This window comes from Odontesthes bonariensis, chromosome 13 (genome assembly GCF_027942865.1).
Source record: "Odontesthes bonariensis isolate fOdoBon6 chromosome 13, fOdoBon6.hap1, whole genome shotgun sequence".
In the NCBI taxonomy this organism is placed as follows: Eukaryota; Metazoa; Chordata; class Actinopteri; order Atheriniformes; family Atherinopsidae; genus Odontesthes; species Odontesthes bonariensis.
This window is the reverse complement of record NC_134518.1, coordinates 30,196,444-30,215,769: the sequence shown is the minus strand read 5'-3', so window position 1 is coordinate 30,215,769 and position 19,326 is coordinate 30,196,444. Positions and strand designations below refer to the sequence as shown.

The following is a 19,326-nucleotide window of genomic DNA, read 5'->3' as shown; positions in this document are numbered from 1 at the left end:
AGTATAAAAATAACTACCTAATGAGTAGTTTGCAAATAAACAGTGCCTAATAGAATACCAGTAGAAGTAAAATCTGTTAAGTACAAAGTAAAGCAAAAATAATGGCAAATTACATGGAGAGTAATGTTGGCACTGCTATTGAGAGGTTGTATTGCACTGGATAATGAATGTAAAGATAGCACATGATATTATATGTAATCATACATGAAAATAATAATGAAAAGTATGAAAATAGTATTGCACACGACAGTGAAAATATTGCACATTATATAAAAACATGACATAATGGAGAAATATATTGCACATGATATTGAACTTAACATAGCCCGTGGTACTGAGATTGATATAGAATAGAAAAAATAGAAAAATGCTTTATTCATCCCCCAGTGGGGGAAATTCAAAAATATTTAATATTGCGCATGATGATGTAAAAATAATTTAGCCCATGATGTTGAAAGTAGTATTGCACATGGTTTAAGAATATTAAATATACTATTGCACATAATGAAATGAAATGAAATGACGTGACCTAAAAGTGCACATGAGAATGAACATCATATCACCCATTATTGTTAAAGGCAACATTGAACATAATAGTGTTGTTATTATTCTCAGTCCTTATTCATTCTTGCAGAAAGGGGAGGAGTTTTATAGTTTGATGGCCACAGGTAGAAAAGACCTCCTGTGGCGTTCTGTGGTGCTCCTAGGTGGTCTCAGTCTGCGGCTGAAGGTGCTCTGGAAGGACTCCAGTGTGCCGTGCAGAGGATTCTGTTGTGCATGATTCTGAGCAGTTTCCCCAGCATCCTCCTCTCTGTCACCTCCACTAACGACTCCAGTTGATTCTGTTAGCGTCAGCTCCCTGTAGCCTGCTGCCCCAGCACACGCTGGACACCACCGAGTGATAGAACATCTGCAGCATGGTTCTGCAGACGTTGAAAGATCTGAGTCTCCTGAGTAAATATGTGGATGCCCAGGTACTTATACTCGTCCACAATGAATGGAGATGAGGTTCTGCCACCATGGACAACACCTCTCTCCCTCTGCACGCCACACTGGAGTCCTACCAGAACCCCAGGTACTTATACTCGTCCACAATGTCTACCTCTGTTCCATTGATGGAGATGGTGTTCGGATGGGTCCTCTGTGTCCTAAAGTCCACCACCAACTCCTTTATCTATGTGACGTTGAGCTGCAGGTGGTTTAGCCCACACTGTAAAGAATTTCCCTGTAAAATACTGGCAGCAGGGACGCCAGTATTTTACTGTTATTTTACAGTGCAACTACTGTTATTTATCAAATAGTATAATACCGTTTTTTGGATTACAGTACATGACGGTAGGATAACTGTGTTTTAGTACTTTTACAGCGCATCTACCCTAATTTATTTAACAGTATAATAACGTATTTTGGATTTGGACAGCAATTCATTACAAATACTGTTTTATGCTGTTAAATTACAGTTATCTACTGGTATTGTTAAATGACTGATTTAACTGTTAATTTACATGTGAGGGATGAATATTCAACAGTATTTTACAATTATTGTCAAATACAATCGGATACTGTTGTAAATCCACCGTGAATATACAGCAATTCGTTACAGTGCACACCACTCCACAAACCTGTCCACCACACTCCTGTACTCGGCCTCCTGGCCTCTGCGGATGCAGCCCATAATGGCAGAGTCGTCTGCAAACTTCTGCAGGTGGCAGGACTGTGAGCAGAAGCTGAAGTCCCCTGTGCTGCTCACAATAGTGTCCGACACGATGTTCTGTAGCCTCACATACTGTGGGCGGCCTGTGAGGTAGTTGGTAATCTAGGCCACTCGTTTATCTCCTACTGGATTGTTAATTGATACTGATGCTGCTTATCGATACACATATTTTCAATATTTTTTTCAAGGGTATTCCCTTTAATTTAAAGCAAAACATGGACATGATGTGTTTCATATGTGAAAATATTCAACAGTTGGGATGAGACGGTTCTAACCAGAGCAAAATTCACGCCTGCCTTTTCTGTCGTTTGTTTAGTATTTATGATATTACATTAAGGCAGAAACCTTGTGAACATTACCACTGAAGCATACCATACTATCCACATATTTTCAACACTTATTAGCCAGCCCTCAGATGCAGGACCCATTTCGCTTCTTATTGCCGCAACTTTGAAAACATCTCATTTTAAAGGTTTATTTGTTCAATTTTTAATGTAAATTGAAAGGGACGAAAGGCTCCGTTCTAAGAAAGGTATGCAGGGCACTGTGGTATTTCAAGCAGTTTATTGCTCAGAACAAAATAATCTAATTTGAGAATCATGTCCATTCTCTGTAGTGGTCTTTTCTATTTTTCAGTTATACCATGTAGAGCTCAGTAGATACCAGAGCTCCATGTTTTATTGCGACATGTATGAGTCATGAATTGGCTTGTACAGCTTTTGGACCTTGAAGCAACCAAGGCCAACACCTCAGCATCTAAACATGCTTTTCATGTTTTTTAGTAAACCTTTGACAGATGAAGCAGATACCCACTGTTTCCAGTTTTTGCCAGCAAGTTTTATTTCATGGGACTGAAGATTGAATTTTTAAGCAGTGCACTAAACAAACACCGAACCCCCAGCACAAGCAATGCTGTATAGTTATTGTTCCAGTGTGTTTTTGTATCTGATTTGCAGCCTGATTTTTATTTTTTATTTTTTAATTTTTTTTAAAATTGAGTTGAGCTGTTTATGATTTACTCAGTGAATGAAAAGTGAAAGAGTAAGATATCTATATTTATCTTTCAATAACGAAGTAGTAGCGATTCAAGTTTCCTCTTACAAAAGCATTTTCTGCTGTAAAGGTCCAGTAAACTAAAAAAGAAAAAGCTTAACTCTTTACAGTGTAGTCGGGACATGGTATATAAATGATTCATTGTGGTCCTTTGGTTATATGCAACTAGAAGGAGACCCTGAGGTAGACTTAAGAGATTTTATATTTTATATCTCCCACCAGGCTTGAGAATGCTTCAGTATCTCACCTGGAATAGCTGAAAAAGAAGACCAAAGAGTAGGATGCACTGAAAGTGTGTTGTGATGCATTTTTCTGTAGAAACACTCTTCCTTTCACTTGTGTTTTTTGGGTTTCTTATACTTATTTTGCTGTTTCGGGAACCTATTAGGGCTGCAACCTTCAGGCAGAGTGTGTGTAGACACAAGCACATGACAGCTTGTGGGTGTAATGACCATAAAAACATAGTGGTCGAATCAGATCACTGTCTCTTTCCTCCTCCCCGGTCTTACTATAGATGTTTGTGCTGCTCTCAGATTCAGGCTCTGACAGGAGATATGGACTTTCACATAAAATCTGATTATGTAGGGGTCGCAGCTCTGTACTGCAGTCTTTTGACTGTCTAAAAATACCAAAAATGCGGATGTGCTTATTTATTTATTTATTTCACAAGATTATAACAACTGTGAAACAATGGGTAAATTAGGCTTTATCTGTGCTTTACGGCCACAGTCTTTCACCTTCTGAACACAGTCGGAAAGGTGGGAAAGTGTGAATACTGTAGTTGCAAACAGTGACCTGTTTGTATACGTTTAAAAATGTTTGCAAAATAGTTGAATTTATAGGGCAGATGGCCGTTAGTTGCAGCTATTGTTGGCATCATTATCTCTAACCAGTTTTTTCTGCTAGTGTGATCCTGGATATTGTGAATAAATGAATGCATCTTGCTGGTTGACAGATGCGTCTCATTTGTCAACCTGTCACCTTTCTAATGTCTTCTCTGTCTCCTCTGAACAAGAGTCAATGCCAAGCGAAAGGTGGTCCTGCTGCCCAACTTGTCTGCCACTAAGTGTTTGAAAGGGGCGCTAAATGGACATCTCCCCATTTTTCTTCACCAGGGAAGGTCGAAGCAGTAATTGTAGAGGGTGCATTACCATAAAGGGCGGCCCCAGCTGTCTCCTGTGATTCACTTTAATGCGCTATGTTCTGTAAGCCAGGAGGGGAGGTCTCACTTTGGCCGCTTTTCAGAAAACTCATTTCAAACCCAGATAACGAGAAGGCAAGAGAACTGTACAGATATCATAAATAATTCAAAAATCAGCATGTAGCCTACATTGGAGACCTCCTATTATTGTGCAGCTCTGGCCAATTTAGCCTTAAAACTTCAGTTTTATAAACTGTCACCATCTGCATTTTGAATTGAAATCTAGAAAGACCAAATGAAAGAAGACACAAAAAGCAACTTAAGAGAGTTAAGTGATTTAGAATATACCTATTAAAGGGTTCAAAGTATTCCTGGTGCAGAAAAGAGCTGCTGTGGAAGATAAATGGATGGTTGTGTTGGCCTAAACATTCTTAATGAAGATCATATGGTAGATCGTGGAAGGCTGTATTCTGTCTTGTGCGTGTAATGCTTTCAGCCATGTGTAGTGTAATGTGTTTGCTTGACTGTTTTAGTCCTCGTCCTGTGACAGACTGTTGACCTGTTGGTGCTCAGTCATTCACATAACGTGAACTCCAACCAGCGGCGGCTCCAGAAAATTATTATTGGGGGGGGCAATGGGGCGACCTGATTGTTTATAGGAGGTGCGAGTGAATTCTGACCCAACAAACACCAACAAATGATACTATAATATATATAGATTTACTGTTCCCAGGCTAAAACCCTACATATTGTGAAATGCACGTTACTAAATGTTTATCATAGGACACCACAAGCAGATTTAACAACTTGTATTTAATGAATGAACAAATGCCAAACAACAAGCCCAAACAAACAATAAAACTCAAAGCCACCACAGAGAACATCTGTGGATTTAAAAAAATGGTGTAACTGTGAGAACTGTACTCTCCACTCCTGTCTTCTCCTCAAGTGCGTAAGGTAGTGATGCTCCGATCGATCAGCTGCCGATCATGATCGGCCGATAATGCCCAAAAATAGCCTGATCGGAAAAATATGCCGATCAAAAAACTGATCACGTGACGTAAATTACTAGCGACCACTTTCTAATGTGGTACGTGACGTGTGTACAGAACCGAACAGGCAAAACCTCTACAGTGCATCTCGACAACATGACCTCTCCTGTCTGGAATTTCTTCAAAGTGTGTCAGAAAGATGTGAAACTTACTGCGGTCACGCCATCTGCGCTTCGGAGAGGCACGGTCGCGCTAGCTACACTTGAAAATCGAGTGCCCGTTTACATCGCGTCGTACGGTAAAGCGTGTGAGCGGATTTATGGTGCATTCAAGTGCACCCCGTAAAGTCATAAATCTATATCGAAGTTTATTTTTCATTTGTTGGAATACATACACCTGTCATTACTTGGTTGTTTTTTTTACTACATTCTTTTTAATGATTAAAACAAAATGATAGAACAAAATTATTGAAGCATATTCAGAATCAAACTCATTTCTGCATAGTCAGATTTGAAAACTTCATTTAGAACCAAATCAAAATGTTCTCTGCCGACTCCACCAGATTCTTGTTCTACATGTCCCCAGCTACCTCTGGCGGTTTCATTTCTATAAATGGTGCACTCTCTGCTAGATGAAAGGCATGGAAATGTCCGATTCCTTCCGTGATCGGCAGTGATCGGCAATCGGGCAGATCATAATTTTGGTGATCGGTGATCGGTCCAAAAAATGCTGATCAGAACATCACTAGCCTAAGGGCTTAGCTTTGGTAGGGATACTTCCCAGCAGCCCCACCCCCAACCCACAGGGAAAAAAAAAAAAAAAAAAGTAGTCACTGAATTATGCTGAACAAGAAAATACTTGATGCTGCTTCCACAACCTTCACTACATCTGTAGTGAATCTCTGAGTTTCCTGAATGTATTTCAAAATAATTCATCAATGAATAAAATGTAGATCTTGTGTGATGACTATAGGCATTACACTTTTCAAACTTAATAGAAAACGTTTGAATATTACAGGAATAGCCAAGATTTAGGCTTTATGGAACCAACTTTAATTATAATTCAAAAATGGAGAGAAAAAAACATCTGATTTTGGGTAGTTAGCTACTACTTACTCTGGGTGGGGAAATAACTTTTGATGTCTCTTTTCTTTTTTTTTTGGTAACATTTCCTATTTACAAAGCAGAAACACGGGCAAAAATGTTGATGCTAAACTAAATATTAATGTGAAGATTTACTTTCATGAGGCGTCAAGCCTGTCTGCAAATCTGAAATTTTACCGTCAATCCAGCATTTTTACTGCAACTCTGCCGCACGGCGCGTCTCCTCATCGGGAGCGGTGACGAGAAGGGCTTTATACCTTCATGTGCTGACCCTTCAGCCAATCAAATGGCAGCATATCTAACCTTATTGCAATGCAGGTTATACTGAACATTGCGACGAGAGGGCACGTCGGAAAAATAGTTCTCTACAAATAATCAATACTACGAATGAGTTTGTGAAAAATATTATATTTAATGCATTATGTAAAAAAAAAATTCATATTAGAATATTATTTAAAATATTGGTAGAGACAACTCTGTCTTTCCCAAACTTTGGTTGTGACTTGTCCCTATGGTCCCTATGCAAACTCCCTATTGCTTCTCCTCTCCTCTCCTGTCCTCCTCTCCTCCTCCGCCCTAATGCTAGAAGGTCTGTGCATCCAATAATTGCCGCCACTCTCACTCGTTTCTTTGGTATGAGAAACGGTCCATTACCCTCTACATACTCGCTCACTAGCGGCTATGGCGCTATGCACGTACCAACCACTGCTAAGGTGAACGTCAAATCTAGCGTGCCGTCTACGTGCAAACCAGCTAATCAAGAAGAGAAGAAAAAATCTTGTTAATGTTGTCTAGGTCAGACAAGTGTCTCTCTTCATTTTTTGTATAGGCTATTTATTCATGTTATAGTTTTTAACCCATAAATATTTCGAGGGGAGGGGGGCAAAGAGGGGGGGCGCAGCCTTTGACAGGAGGGTCCTCTTAACCTTTAACAAGATGAGTGATTTAAAAAATAGATGGATTGATATTACTCTTATACATTCAGCAGGGAAAAGAAATCATAAAAAAAATATTTTTGATGGGAGGTAACTGAATGTCAGCACAGAAAAGCTAAAGACCAACAAATGCCAGCCATTTTCCTGGTTGCTCTAATGCGAGTGTGTCACACTAACTAAGCATGTTATGCACTCCGTAACAAGACCTCAGGCTGATGGTGAGATGAAATTTTCTAAACTAACTCCTTTGATTTTTAACTATATGACAAACCTGATGGAAATTTTAATGATTTTTGCCATTCTGCTTGTATATTCGATATATATTCATATACATATGCATATGATAGCTCTTTAAACGGTTCACTTGTTGTGGTATCTTGTGCAAATAAGAGACGGTGAAATGTCAACATTATTGCTAACCCGACAACCTTCAGTGTCTGCTTGTCAATTAAAGTATGTTTTGTGCACTTCAAGTTATAACAGTCATCTAGTCTAATAATTGGATTAGTGATGCTTCTCAAAAATGAAATCCACATCAGGCTGAAGCTCAAATGGTATTTATTTATTTTCAAAAATGTATTTGTTTAAATATGAAATGTTGTGGAGGTCTTGAAATGGCACATTTATCTCCAGCTTTCTGAAATGCGTTGATCAGGTTTGTTGGGTCACATCTGTTCAGTGCCAGATGCCAAATGAAACTTTTTTTAGTTACTTCATCCTAAAATCACTAAGGTAAAAAAAAAAAAATCCTCCTCCATCTTTTTTATATTTGTTTTTTTGATCAGAAGTTTGTCAGCATTGTTTTATTGTACACTGAACTTTTCAGTATAAGTTTTGCATGAATCTCCAGTTACATGTCTCTGAAGTGCTCTGTTATTTTATTATGTTAACTTTAATTATGTAGCTTTGTTAGAGTATACTTTCTTCCTTGGCGGTGTTCTTAAAATTGTGGTTTCTTTGCAGTCTCTGAGGTATGATAGTTGAAAAAGAAGGTCTTTGTTTGGTTTAGTAGGCTTTAGATTTTAACACTTTCATTTAATGTAGTTCAACGTAAAAGAGCTGTTAGTTCTTATGAGAACAAGGTTAATGCTGCGACTTATTATCCTGAGAAATACAGAAAACATCAGATTTTCAGTGCATTAAACATTGTATGAAAAATTGTGCAGCTCCTGTCTCGGAACTATTTATTTTTTTTTTTACAAGCTGCATCTCTTTTCTTTTTTTTTCTCTCTTTCTTGATAGCTACTTATAATTATGTTAATTCTATAAAAGTGTCCGGCTATGTGTTTTCTGCTGCTCAGTATGACTACATTAGGCTGATTTATAATGGTGGCTTTTTATATTACTGAAGGTGGTTACATGTTCATAAGTGATAAAGCAAATGGGATTTAATGCTTTTTATTTTTTGGCTTGGTGAGGCTCAGTCACCAAACCTCACCATTTATTTTTTGTTTATTGATTCAAAAGGGGTGTTTATTTTTTGCCCTGTGGATATTTCTCAACTCTGTGATGCATCTCAAACCAGTCATGAATGACTACAGACTCTGCAACAGAATATAATTAAGATTTGCTTCTTGCAAAAAACTATAGAATGTGATGGCTGATTGATGATTTCCTCACATAGGCTGCACACTTAAAGCAGTACAGAAGAACAAGTTGCTGCATTAAGTAGATCCAGTTGTGATGAGTGATATGACTGAGGAACAGAGCTCAAGTGTTTTTTTTTTTTTCGCACTTGCCTGAAAGCTTGGACAAGTGGACGATGTTCACACCTTGACCTAAAGTCTGCCAATTTAAGGCACACGTCAACCTGGCTAATCAGCCAGGAATTAACAAGGCATTGTTAATGTGTCTGTGAACTCGGAGAAAAGGGATTCGTTAAACCTGTGTCAACCTTCATAGATACGGATGTATTAAGTTATTCTGTAGTAGAACACGTGGGGCTTCACCAGCTCCCATCAGACTTCACCCTACAGGAAGCCAGCTGATTAATCAAGGCTCATACCTGGATGGTAATTATCGACCCGTGTATTTTTAGTGGGTAACCAGACACATAAAGTGGGCCACCAAAGTAAGACTTCCCCACAGACGGACTTTGTGAACAGTCTTAACTAACAGTTTGACATTCTGGTCTTTTCTCATTAGTATGTTACGGTCTTTGAGGTTTGATCTCAGCACAAGAGCGAACACCTTGTTTTCTTGCCCACTTTAAGTGTTTATGTCCCCCTAATTTATGTCATCTCCCTTTCTCTCAGATACTGACATTATGTATTCATTTGTATGCATGGCAACTGGCTTACCCCACCAGATCCAAGCCCATACCAGAAGTACATTTGAATAATTCAAAAGCTGCAAACACCAAGCTCTCAATTGTATATTAATTCTAAAATTACACACCACCCCCTGGGACTGGGTTACACTTTAATAACTCGTCGCAGCTATAGCGAGGGAGCGGTATGTTGCGCTGCACTTTTCTCAGACAGAATTATTAAAAGACTCCCTGTTGTTCCATCTCACTTTGCCAATTTATAATAGCTTTCATGATGTAAGCCCTAATCAATTAATTGTAGATTAATGGAGCACAGTTTTTTATGGGCAGGGAAGGAAGGCGTAAGGCGTCAGCCTATAAGCGCAACTGTCAGACTTATACGAGTTGCTGGGTTTAAAAAAAAGAAGAAAAAAGCCTTTAGGATTTGCTTCTGGAATCCCCGGAGGACTGTCTGTCTGGCTTTAAAGGGCACTTATGCTCCTTGACCCACTAAGCCTTAAGAGGACAGTTGTGACTGTACACTATACGAAACAACTGTGACCTTCTCTGGGGGAAATCTGGCTATACCTTTCACGGTCACACTTCACTTCAAAAGGCATTGGGCCGTGTGTGTGTGTGTTTTTAAATTCCCTTTTCTACCCGTTTTGTCTGGATTGGTGTTCAAATCCTTCGATTACGGGAGTCTTTTAGTGGTGTTACCTGACAGCAATGATGAATAAAAAAAAAAAAGGTCATATTTGGTGGTCTGTTTTTCACTTTTTTCTTCATAAATCCATCATCATCTGACTTTAATAGTAGTAGCACAGACCAGTGTTTATTTTTTTGCCTTGGATGTCAGACCATTAACCATGATTTATATGCCATTATGGCAACAAGTTGAACATTTGGGACTGAAGTGTAGCATTTGAATAACTTTAAACTTGCTTTGACAGAAAACATTTATTTTTTTCTATGTGTTAGCTCATTAAGCTTTAAAATCTGACTAGTAAATTTTTGTCTCAGCTTGGATGATTAAACTGAGAGCATTGATTTTAATTGTGAGATGCTTGGGATGTTTTTTATGTTGACAACTTGGTGGTTCATTTGATGTCCTCAAAGGATTTCTTACTTCAGGAGAGGGACCAGCAGAGCGTTCGATAGTGTTTGATGTTGGTGAAACCGTTTAATTTAATTATTTAGTTGTTTAGGTTCTCTCTGCAGAATTTGGAAACTGTAAAATAAGGATAAGTGATTAATTTCTCCATTTGATTTGCTGATGCGGCTAAAGTCACACAGAATAATTTCTAGTTTCAGAGGCCTTAATGAAATTAGAGGGGAGGCTGCATTCTTTTCGCCTGTGTGAGAGTTAAAAAAAAAAAAAAAAGACAAAGACTGTCTTTCAGTTTCCTACATTGTTAGATGAATTCATCAACTTCAAAGAACAAACAAAAATGCCAAAGTCTAAACTACACCACCATTAAGATGTTTACTGTAGAAACTTCTAGTTCTTGAAAGTGAATATGATGCTTGAATATAAACATTGTGCAAAGATTTTTTTCTTTTAAATGTCATAAAAGACTTAACTTAAAGTTAATTTTGGTTCACATAACACTTGAAAAGCTCACTATTATGTATATGTTAATTAGTCAAAGCTGAACATTTGCCTTGATGATTACTTTGAGCTCAGACAGTGCAGAAACTTTGTCCACGGGGCATTCCTGTGCACTGTTTGTGTTGCCTGGCAGATCATCAGGGCGGACGTGGGGCAGGCCAGTCTTCACCACCAGGTAGACGGGCTTATAAAGTCCACATTCAGCTCACTTAATCTTTACTGCATCATATATTCAAGCCAGAGGTGCATTTTTTTTTTTTTTCAACAGACACATTCACATTACATAATGACCTCATGCAGTAAATGACTCAACGCATATCAGTGTCCTGATTTCCATTCTCTGCTGAATTACTTAAGTAATTCAAAAGGCCCCCAAAAAATTGCTCTATTAATATTTAATTATAATTTTACCAGTGCAAGGTCTATAGTCTTGGGAAATTTTAAATAAAAGCAGTTGCTAATGACGTATGATGGAGTAATTAACTGGGTTTTTAGAAACATTGACTAATTTTACCCAAAGCTACTAAATTAGCTCGTTCTTTGAATAGTTCAATATATCCCATTGTGGTCATCCATCCTGCTTAGTTTTTAATCACACTCGCCTGGTGTTTTAGATACAAGTTGGGTCTAATTAGACTCTGATGTCTTCTTTGTGGACATAAACATCTAATTAACTACTACTTGTGAGAACTTTTTATTTAAATATTTATTTAAATTGCAGATGGATTTACAAGCTCTTCTGCTCCTAACCCTGGATTAACAATTTTAATTTTAACAACATTTTGGCTGACCAGCGCTCCAAAGTTGATACATATTAAGTCTGTTGACGAGTCGTCTTGTATTTGTGCTCTGAAATTTGATTAATTTAGCTTTTTACACCTATTGATTTCAACACCTTTAAAGTTTCATGATTATTAGATAAAACCTAATCCTGCAGCCTTACCATTTCTTGTTCCCTTTTACCACATTTTTAAATTTACTTGGTGTTGTCTTAGCAACTAAATTGTATAATGTATTGTATAATTCTCTGGCTGTTAGCTTTGCAGCAGTGTTTATGCACAGTGAATAACATTTACGAGCCACTTTGCTTTATATTGTTACAGTATGTGTTTGCAGTATGCAAGTCAAGAATGTTTCACTGCTTATCTGAAAGTAACACGACAAGGTTGAAAAAAAAGAAGAGAAGTGATTGATTGGTTGTCATGGTAACCATTAAATCTGCCAATGGAAGCGTAATGTGCTGCACACTTAGCAAGATCAACAATATTAGGATTAACACTCATCTTCAGTGTATAAATGAGTCCCTAGATGTTGGTATGCATAATCTTTGGCAAACCATATCCTGAATGTGTGGAATCAAATGGAGTGAGACAAATGTTATTGAGAACCATCAATAATTCTCAGTGATCTGCATGAACCCACACTACTTGCAGTGGATAATGATGAAGGCTTGGCAATAGAAGTGGTTCTTTTTCCATCTGAAGGTCAACACAGTAATGATAGTAAGGAACATTATGCTGAAGGTCAGTTCCTGCTTTCAGCCAAGATTATCTTTCATGCACCTTTCATCTGAATGGAAGGATCGCATCAGTGTCTGAACATGAAATCTCCGTTTGATTCCATGCTTCCTATTTACACGATATTCTCCTCTACATCTTATCCAAATTGAATTTCACTTCTTAAGTTTTTGTGGGTTTCTATGGAATGGTACATTCTAAATAATTATTTGAAGTGTTTTTCCAACTTTTCCCTTGGCAGAAATCTTCATACAGTAGAAAGAATACAGCTCAGGTCTTAATTGTTTGTAATACACATCCATTCCAGATATCTTTCAAGACTTTCGTATTGTGTCCCTTATAGTTTGCATGTCGAGAAAGATGGTGACAGTGGACCCTAGTTCGGTTAAAGGCTCTTGTTCTCAGCTGGGGGTTCAGCGCATGGCTGCAGTTTTGGAAAAAGAAAACACTACGAGATGGTTTTTCTTCTTCTTTAACAACAAAGAACAAAAGGAAAAACGGCCTGTTTTTGTTGTTGTCAGATGGCAGCAGCCTTTGCTTTGTGGTTTTCACCATTAAATCCATGTCCTATTTTTTTTGTGCTGATTTATGTTCCCCTTTTGTAAGCGTCCATATTGTATTTAAATGATCCACAGTTAAAGAAAGAAACAGGCGGCCGTACGAGCTCCTCTTCTGGAAAAGGATCCATTGCTTTTGATAGAATTACTCTGTTGATATGAAGTCAAGTTGGAGGATGTTAAATTGGTTTGTCTTTTAAATGAATTCTCTTTCCATTATATATTTTTCAGTCAAGTAGTATCTTCACTATACAAAGACTTTGCTCATTATTTGTTTGACCATTAAAGTAATTGTGAACGGATCTATCCTTTTTTTTTTTTTTTTTTTTTTTTTTTTGCGTTTCATTTAGATTTTTCTTTTTTGTTAATCTTTCAGCATAACCTTAAAATGATTAAGTGTAAGAATAAGCTGGATCCTTGAATTGCTTTTCATTGCATGTACCTGATTGGTATTCAAGAAAAATTAAAACCAGGTAACAATGGTCTTAAACGGAAGTAATGGAAAAGCATTACTGACATGGTAGGCCTTGGCGATATGGGGAAAAAGTCATATCACGATATTTATCTTCATATCAGTAGATATCGATATGTCACGATATAAAAGAAATCACTATTTTGTGAATTTAAAATGTTCTCTGTTACTCTTAATTGAGATTTGAAGATATCAGAAGGTTAATTTTTAATTAAATATTTATTTTCTGTCAAAGTTGAACATGACATGTGATGCTATACAACTGTTTCAGATAAATACAGAACGGGTATTTTAGGGGCACTTTACACGAAAACGGGTTAAAAACGCCAAACCTTTTTGCGGATGCACTATATCGTTTAGATGGAAACGGCGTTTTGGGAGCATGAAAACGCAAAAAAGTGAAACCGCCCTCCAGAGTGGAATTCTTGAAAACGCTCCACTGTCGCGCCACCGTGTAAAGGATGAAAAACGCAAAACTGCGTTTCTCGTCACATAGAAGTAGAAAGACTTGGTCTTGGTAGTGTCGCCACCTAGCCATCTGGCGTGTTTACTGCATCGATAAATATGAAACGTCACACACTTTTGCGTTTCCGTATGCACGCAGATTTTCACCCTAAAACGCTCGTCTAAATGCAGATTTAAAAGTGAAAACGAAACGCCACTTTTGCGTTTTGGTTTCAGCTCGTTTCCGTGTAAAGGTAGCGTTTCCGTGTTAAATTAAAATCCTATATCTGACTGGTTAACTGTTTGCTCTCTAGCAGCGGTTGTCTCTCCTGCAATTAGTCTGCAATTTCTGATAAATGGGGTTGTTGGTGGAAATGCTCTTGGAGCTGTGTCCTGATCTGGACAGAATGAAAGAGGAGCCGAGCCCTCGTTCAGTCATTAGGAGAGCAAATGAAATGAGACGGAAAGTTGCCAAGTGGCTGCCAGGTGCTTTGATTCACATTCTGACATGTGCCTTCATCCAGAGACCAGCACACACATGCTGTTACACACTAATGGTTTTCTTTTAATCTTCCTGCTGGACTTTGTTGTATTTTGTTAATTTATTTGCTTGTACAAAGCATTTAAATCCACTACAGAGTAAATGTTGCATGATGTCCCTTTTGGCGTTCGTATAAAGAAAAATTTTAAAACTTTATAACGGTTACAGACAAATTTTTTGATTGTGCAAATATTTTGCTCCATTGAATAATTTATGCAAACTAACATTTAGACAATGAAGTTTCGGTGCAATCTTTTGGTTTCCTTAGCTAGGAAATAGTTCTTTGAATTGGCTTTGTTTGTATGAATTGGACTTATTTTGAATTTAATTAATTGGATTTGATTATAATGAATTGGAATGTATTTGTCTTCAGTTAGACTATATCATTGAAGTGCCTTGAGATGACATTTGTTGTGATTTGGCGTTTTTATAAATAAATTGAATTGAAATAAATGCAGAGCAGCATGATTAATTAGATGCGATTTTGAGTGTAAATCAGAAATAAATTTATGTTCCAAGTTTTTCGCCTCACAGTCGAACATGAATGGTGTAAGTAATCAATTAAATAAAGTGGCGTATCTAAATCACAATAAGGTGAGCAGCGCTGGGGGCGTGTCCTCACAGCGCCCTGATTGATGGATCTCAGATGAACCGCATGTGACAAACATTTTAAAGTGAAGCATACTGCTTAGATGTGATACCCTGAACATATACTGCAGATGTTGAATATTTTGTTTATGTTCCAGCTTTGGACTAAGTTACCAACATTAAATTGTGAAATGCTCATGGAGGATTCAGCTGACACACATCAGTAGATCGGTGCAGCGTAACCAGTTGCAGCTGTGTATCTGTGGATTATTTTGTAAATACCAGCTATGTCTGGTAAAAGCTTGTAAAACTACAAGAAAGAAATTTGGCTTGTGTTAGTTGTGAATCTGGACATTCCAGGAAAATTGATCAGCTGAAAAGAGCACACGTCACCCCTCATTTCATTGAGCTCCACTGGCTACCCTTAGCCGCCCGCATCAAATTAGTACTTCCCTCTACGCCTGCACTCTGTACACTGTCCCCTCTGACAAAGTCTGACTAGTGGTTTCCTTCTATGTAGCTTATTGTTAGCTTTGATGTTAGCTGTAATGTTATATCCTCATTTGTAAGTCGCTTTGGATAAAAGCGTCTGCTAAATGCATAAACAAAATAATTCCACTTAACATAAAGTTTTTTTTAGTTTTTTTTTTTTTTTAGACCCACCCCAATTTTATTTTTTTTTTTTGCAGAAAATGGATGAAAAGCAGTTTGACAGTTTTACTCCGCATATGTACGTTATTTAAGCAACTGCCGTATAACCCGTTTCCATGCAAATCTCTTTATTTGCTTTATTCAGACTTTAAACGCTGTCGAGTACAGATGCCCTGTGGTGATTAATCTTTCTGAGAAATTGACAGGCTAAAGGATATTCCCTGTGCAACTTTATTCATAAAATGTTGACTTGTATTTACAGCACATCTTTTGTACTTTGCAGAGTAATTTGTGATAAATGTATTAGACAGCATTCATGAATAAATTGGATGCGACGTGATCCGGATGTTCTGTTAGATATCAGAAAACGTGTATGGTATTCACAGTGGTGTCTGCAGAGAGCTAAAAGATGGATGTTCAATGGTAAACAACCCGCCCAGTCCTGTGTCTGCCTCCTATACCTTCATCGAAAGTGTACTTGACATGTTTTAAAGATTGATACGCCTCTCTATTTTTATATATTATGTTTTATTTATATATATATATATATATATGGTAATTTGACCTTTTGTTAAGATAAAGTTATACTAAATTGATTATAAGCAGAAAAAACGGGGGTATTCAAGTAAAAACTGTGCAGTTGAACCATGCAACCGTTAGAATTATGTGTTGATTTGCAGTCATGTGGTGACTGACTAAAAATGGAAATGTTAGAAATGACCTCACATGTTTTAAAAAAACACCCTTTCTCTGCATTTTAGTAGAAGGACTGTGGACTGGACGCATTGAGGTGGAAGGAAAGTCATCAATGTTTCAAAGTACGTTGCTCTACTTCAAAGGGCTGAAAAAAGCTTGTGCCTCAAATAGAATCTCATAAAATGTTCAGAAGTTGTTTATGCCACCAGAAGTAAAAGTGTTGTCACAGTGCCGCAATTACCGTATGGTGGGGTGAAATAGGACATTTCTGTCGGTAAAAACACAGCACTCCTGAAAGTGTGCTGATGGGTACAGGCCTTGCAGTGAGTTTACACAGAGGTGACAGACAGAAATGAGCCATTGACTCGATATATCTACAAATGATGCTTCTTCTGAGTCTTTACCATTAGACAACACATTTTGAAGGGAATTTTGTGAATAAATCTCTCTAAATAATAGAAATTGTGATAATTCTACAGATTTTCACTTGCATGTATGGAGTTAGGTTGCACAGCCCTGTTTGTGGCTGCTTACCTTCTCAGTGGAGCTTTTCTATTCTGGTAGGAATGGGCGGGTCTTCCATCTATGGAGCTGCTTGCAGCACTTTGATTTTGGCCCCTGCCCTTCTTTCTCCCTCTTAGACAAACTGGTTTCATTGACTCCTCCCGCCTCTACACACACGAAGTGAATCAGTTGATTGTATGCACCTACGTCACTCTCCTTTCTTGAGGCACCCCCTGAATAGCAAAACATTCAACATGGATGCTACCACTTGACGTCAGAATTGGTGAATATTGTCCAAGTTGAAGGCTCTTTGTTTCAACTCGGTGACTGCGAGCATTAACATTTGACCAGATTTGGGGTTTCTTGATATTTATATGCATGTCATAAATACAGGGATCAGTATTTCAATAGTGGGTTCGGAGTCTGATTAAACCATCAACTGAATTGTGAGTAATAACCTTCATCTTAACATATTTGGACCCAGCTTTAAAAGTTAAGTCCAATTCTATTTAAATTCTATTGGCAGAAAGTGCAGGTGTGATTTGCTATGTAGTATGTCTTGGTTTGTCAAATCTAATATCCCGGACATAAAATTCATGTTTCTGAGCCTCAATTCCAGTTGCAGCAATCAATTTGGCTCTCATTACTTTTTAAAAGTCTGTAAAAAGATAACCTTATTACAGTTGATCCCCCACTTTGGACATATTTTTCTGTTTTCCAGCCGTTCAAGCAATCTGTAGTAATGGAGTACTCCCACACTCAGTGGGAGTCATCCAGGAACAGCCGCTTGTCTGATAGCGACATGCACATTATTCCTAAATGCAATCACAAGCAGGAAGAATACCGTATTTTCCGCACCATAAGGCGCACTTAAAAGCCTATAATTTTCTCAAAAAACAAAAGTGCGCCTTATAACCCGGAGCGCTTTATGTATGGATTTATTCTTGTTAGCTTATGGACCCCGAAGCGATTTTGTGTGGGACACGGCGCTCTGTCAAAATGTTTTAGTAAGACTTTGGTAACCTACAAAGCCGCACCGCAGCATTACGGCTACAGTAGTCATGAGCGTAGCGGAGTGATATATATTGTGATTCACCATAATAATAACAAAATTGAACAGTGAGTTATTGAACAGAGAGCAGCGGGTAGAAGCGTCTCTACAGTCTCTATTCGACTGAAGGCAGCAGCGTTGGCACGGGACATGAATATCAGTGTCAACAGGGCGTTCAAAGTTAAACTGCGAGCTGCGTGGGAGCAGTGGATGACAGAAGGCCAACACACATTCACCAAGGGAGGGAGACAGCGCCGGGCGACTTTCGCTACTATCTGCCAATGGATCGTGGATGCCTGGGCTAAGGTATCAGTCTCAACTGTGGTCCGAGCTTTCACGAAGGCCGGTGTTCAGTCGATTTGTGCTACTTGTCGAGAATTGCTACTTTGTGGTTTTGCGCATGCGCCGAGCCGATTTTATAAGTTTCGTTTTCTAATCATCACTGAACTGCCAGGTAACAGCAACGACACTGTTTTGTTTCGCTTAATGCGCCTTATAGCCCGGTGCGCTTTATATACGAAAAAAGATCGAAAATAGACCATTCATTGACAGTGCGCTTTATAATCTAGTGCGCTCTATAGTGCGGAAAATACGGTACTTGTGGAGTTCCATCATTTCCAGCTAGATTCAGTGATTTGACTTTTTTTAGGTCCTTTTAGCCACTTTCGTTCCTCTCCAAAAAATAAAGTTAAAAAAAACAAAACGTAGCAACCTTAATTACTTATCTGCAAGACAGTCCCTCGTGCCCCCCAGCTCGAAAATAAGAATAAAGACATCGTAGCTGACTGTAATGATCAGACAACAGGCACATCCAAACCTGCTCAACCACTGTCTGTTAAGAATAAATGTCAGCATTAACTAGGGCCAGCACAGCAGCTGAATAGTAGATGGAACAAAATGAACACCAACACTTTCTACTGACTGTTTCATGCTTTAGGGTAATTGGCAGCTGCTTTAATGGAAAGCAATTGTTTTGTTTTTTTTACTTCCCTCTGCTGGAAACAAAACAAAGCAACTAGAAATTGTTCGTAGCCTACATGTTATGATAAATTGTCCTTATACCTTATACCAGAGCAACTCCTCTGATGCTCTCTAATCTTTCAGCTGTTGAATTGGTTGTTTGCAACAGTTGATATTGAGCCTGCTTCATTTGGTGTGTGGAATTGGGCTTTCTCAGGCATACTTGGTAATAGTTTGGCTTGTAGTCCTCACACAGGCTATACTGGGTTTCAATTGAGCAGAGGAGCAAAAAGTTGTTGCAATATGAGTGCAGAGCTGCAGAAGCCTTTAGGTTAAGAGGCTGGGGCTTGAACCTGGGCTGCATTGAGGATGAACAGCCTCTGTATATGTGGTGCCAACTTAACCAGTTGAGCTACTCGGCACCGAGATTTTAAACAATTTGGAAAATCAAAAAAATTCCAGTTATCTTTAGTATTTCTGGAAAACTGATAATATAAATAATTTGCGTTGCGGTGGGACATGAGTTGCATTCAGATCTAAAAATCAA

At 38.2% G+C, this 19,326-nt stretch overlaps 1 protein-coding gene across 1 annotated transcript in view; it reads left to right on the top strand.

The window, feature by feature from the left end:
• fstl5 (follistatin-like 5) overlaps positions 1–19,326 on the top strand; it is a 198,956-nt gene that overhangs the window by 42,281 nt on the left and 137,349 nt on the right. The window lies entirely within an intron of this gene.